This window comes from Belonocnema kinseyi, chromosome 10 (genome assembly GCF_010883055.1).
Source record: "Belonocnema kinseyi isolate 2016_QV_RU_SX_M_011 chromosome 10, B_treatae_v1, whole genome shotgun sequence".
NCBI classification, from domain to species: Eukaryota; Metazoa; Arthropoda; class Insecta; order Hymenoptera; family Cynipidae; genus Belonocnema; species Belonocnema kinseyi.
Window position 1 is genome coordinate 35,402,959 of NC_046666.1, and position 4,435 is coordinate 35,407,393.

Sequence of the window (4,435 nt, forward strand, 5' to 3'; positions counted from 1 at the left end):
TGTTGAGAATTCATCTTTTTGGTTGAAAATGTAACTATTTGGTTAAAAAAACAAATAATTGTTTGATAATTAATCTATCTTTGTGGAGAATATAACCATTTTTTTGGAAATTCTTCGTTAAAATGTAAAGGTATTACATTTTTTTTAGAAATAATTTTTTTTTGGTAGAAAATTCAAATATTTGGTTAAAAAAAGATGAATTTTGTTGAGAATTTATCTTTTTCATTGAAAATGTAACTATTTTTTTTAAAAAACTTTTGATTGTTTGATAATTAATCTATTTTTGTGGAGGATAGAACCATTTTGTTTGAAATTCTTCATTAAAATGTCAGGTATTACATTTTTTTATATTAATTTTTTTTGGTAAAAAATTAAAATATTTGGTTACAGAAAAATGAATTTTGTTGAGATTTCATCTTCTTCGTTGAAAATACAACTATTTGGTTAAGAAAACAACTAATTGTTTGATAATTAATTTATTTTTGTGGAGAATAAAACTATTTTGCTGGAAATTCTTCGTTAAAATGTCAGGTATTACATTTTTTTTAGAAATAATTTTTTTTTGATAGAAAATTCAAATATTTGGTTAAAAAAAGATGAATTTTGTTGAGAATTTATCTTTTTCGTTGAAAATGTAACTATTTTTTTCAAAAAACTATTGATTGTTTGATAATTAATCTATTTTTGTGGAGGATATAACCATTTTGTTTGAAATTCTTCATTAAAATGTCAGGTATTACATTTTTTTATATTAATATTTTTGGTAGAAAATTCAAATATTTGGTTACAAAAATATGAATTTTGTTGAGATTTCATCTTCTTCATTGAAAATACAACTATTTGGTTTAAAAAACAACTAATTGTTTGATAATTAATTTATTTTTGTGGAGAATAAAACTATTTTGCTGGAGATTCTTCGTTGAAATATCAACTATTAATTTTTTTATCGACAATTAATTTTGGTTGGTAGAAAATTCAAATATTTTGCTGAGAATTCATTTTTTTGGTTGAAAATGCTACTACTTGGTTGAAAAAACAACTAATTGTTTGATAATTAATTTATTTTTGTGGAGGGTATAAACATTTTGTTGGAAATTCTTTGTTAAAATATCAAATTTTTTATCGAATATTAATTTTTTCTTGGCAGAAAATTCAAATATTTGGTTGAAAAAAAATTAATTTTGTTGAAAATTCATCTTTTTGGTTGAAAATGTAACTATTTGGTTAAAAAAAATTGATTGTTCGATAACTAATCTATTTTTGTTGAGGATTCAAATATTTGTTTGAAAATTCGTCATTACATATCTTGTAGATAATTCTTTTTTTTTATTTAGCTACTTGATTGAACGTTCTACTACTATATTAAAAATTCCTCGTTGTTTTGGAAGATTCATAATTTTAGTAGAAAATCAAACTATTTGTTTAAAAATTAACTTTTTTGTTAACAATTTATATTTTTTAGATGAAAATTTAACTGGTTTGTAGAAAATGTATCATTTTCTTTTGAAAATCCAACTATTTGGTAGAAAATTCTACTTTTTTGTTGAAAATTCGACGCTTGTTAAAAATGCGTCCTTTTGATTTGAAAATACAAGTTGGTAGAAAATTAAACTGTTTTATACAAAAAATCGCTTGCTTGAAAATTTAACTTTCTGGGGTAAAAACTAATTTTTTAACTTAAAATATAACTATTTGATTAAAAATGAACTTTTTGATCGAAATTTCATATTTTCAGATTAAAAATTCCATTGTTTTGCTTAGAAAATTCAACTTTAAAAATTAACTATTTGGTCAAAAATTCAGGTATTTTGTTGATGTTTTTCTGACAAATGTAATAATTTTATTAAAAATGCAATCGCTTTGTAGAAAGCTCGTCTTTTTATCATCTAAATTCCACATTTTGGTTAAAAATTTACGTATTTTGTTGATAATTCGTTTTTTCAGTAGAAAATTAATCTTCAGAGTCGAAAATTGTTCTTTTTAGTTGAAAATGTGATTATTTGTTTAAAAATTCAAATAACTCTATTGGAAATAGCAACAAAATAGTGTCATTGCTCCAAAAAAGTGTCAAAGTATTTTGTTTTGATTCATGAATATAACATTAAATATAAAAATGCATACCTCTAAATCATGTTCGCTCTCCAACTAGTGATAAATTCGTTGAAGTGATCAAAGTTTTGCTTTTTTCTAAGCATATATAATTTTGCTGTAATGTTGTGATGCATACTTTTGCTAAAACCTGATCCTTTTCGAATATAACGAATGTAACTAATTCAAATGTTGACTTATAGGTTATGTCTCATTCCTAATTCTAATGATATTTTGATCATTGAGCGCGCTTTTTACACTTTCATACAAGCGTATGTTTTATTGTACTCGAAGTTTCATTCTCAGATTAATTTTTACGATAAAATTGTGCAAGAGACAGCTCTGTCTCATAAAATTATTATTTGAAGACTTGACATTTCTGTAAGTCAGTCGATATGTCAACGCCAAGTGCCAACTGTCAAGCGGAGTTTCGAAATTTTGCTGCGTGAGCGCGCTGCTAACGAAACGAACGAAAGCGGGAGATTCAAATTTATCAATCTTCTTGAATGTTTATATCATAAAACTAGGTATACAAATTTTGAAGCTGTTAATTAATTTCATATAAATGATTAAAAGTAACTCCTTATTTTATCAAATATTAAATTAAAAAGGAAGTAGAAAATTTTAATTCTTTTTCTTCAAATAGAAGTGCATTAAGAGAATCTGAATCTTCTTTCATATAATCAATAGAAATGTCTCGGCGGGATAGGTCAGCAACCCTTTATATAATATACGATTCCAGAGAAAGCTAATACATTAAAAAATGTCATATTTAATTTATAAAAAAATTTATATTCGAATTTTAATCATTTATTTGCGTTATAATTTTTTGATTAATATTATAATTTAATTAAAGTTTTCATAATTTTAAGGATACGGAAATAAGATTGATAAAGTTATGAATTATAAAGTACAAGAATCAATATAAAAGTTTCGAAAACTAAATTTTAATGTTTTATGGAAGGCAGTGGAAATAAATCACTATCATCAAAAATTATTTCATGTCCAGGCACAATCAGTGAGTTCAAGTCCTTCATTGGAATTGTAGCGTATATCGATCTGATATTTAATTTATAAAGACAGTATTTTTATGTATTCGTTAGGCAATATTCTATTAATATCAAACTCTGGCATATAGTTTAAAAAAGGTCACCCATGAATACGAATTCTATTTCTATTATTAAAAAATTTTTTCTCGATAATCAAAATTGAAAAATATTTTTTTGTTATTTTGGAATGTAAATTGAAAGAAAACCTTCAAAAGTGTAAAAATTTTTCTCAGATAATTTTAATATTTCATTTGTGGGTGCAGTTACATTTTTAACTCAGAACTTTTCTTTAAAGAAAGGTAAATTTTGAAACAAAAAAATGTACATTTAATCATAAAATACAATTTTTTAACAAAGTAATTAAATTTTCAACAAAAGAGTTGAATTTGTAACCACATAGTTGAATTTTCTACCGAAAAAGATAAATTTTCAACTAAATTTTCCAATTAAAAAAATTGAACTTGAATAGAAAACAGTTGCTTTATTAACAAAATAGTTGAATTTTTAAGCTGAAACATTAATTTGTCGAAAGACAGTTGAATTAACAATCCAAAATGAAGGATTTTTGGTGAAAGAACGAATCTTTAACAAAAGAGTTCAGTTTTTAAACAGAATAATTAAATTTTCAACAAATTAGTAGAATTCTTAACAGCAAAGTAGAATAATTAAAAAAATAATTAAATTTTCCACGAAATAGTTGGCTCGCAAGTTTGAACGCGCCTAGGGCGCGCAACTGTTGGTTCTCGCGCTTCGCGCTCGATGTTGTATTTATCTCGGCGCTTCGCGCTCGATTGTGTATTTACCTCGCGCTACGCGCTCGGTCTTTATATTTTCGCACAGTCTTGCGTTAATATTTTTAAATTAAGACTCAAAACATCCGCCACTGTAATTTTGTAATTGTGAATTCTCTTTCGTTAAAAAAGCTTAGCTCGAGAGTTTGAGTTCACCTACGGCACGCGACTGATGGCAATCGCACTCCGCACTTGGCCTTTGCATTTCTTCGCATTCGGGCACAGACCTTTTAAAATCAAAGGTGAACGGACCGACAACTGTAATTTTGTGATTTTGAACTCTCTTTTGTTAAAGCTCTTTTGGCTTTAAAGAACACATTCTCATCACGTATCTCGTGCTTCGCACTCGATTTTGTCCAACATGTCAACTTTTCTACATTATACACAACACTTTTATATCAATTATAATACATTTTTTATGTAACTCTGCCTGGGATTACTTTTTAAAAAGTTGCAAAATAAAAAGCAAATTATATTTATCATGATTATTTTTGTATTTGTTATTTA

General features: G+C 25.6%; 1 protein-coding gene across 1 annotated transcript in view; it reads right to left on the reverse strand.

The window, feature by feature from the left end:
- LOC117182079 (geranylgeranyl transferase type-1 subunit beta) overlaps window positions 1–2,495 on the reverse strand; it is a 24,029-nt gene extending 21,534 nt beyond the window's left edge. The window contains exon 1 of the mRNA XM_033375104.1: window positions 2,122–2,495. The gene's annotated coding sequence lies outside the window, so the exon portion shown is untranslated. The remainder of the gene's footprint in view (window positions 1–2,121) is intronic.
- Between the last annotated feature and the right edge of the window lie 1,940 nt (window positions 2,496–4,435).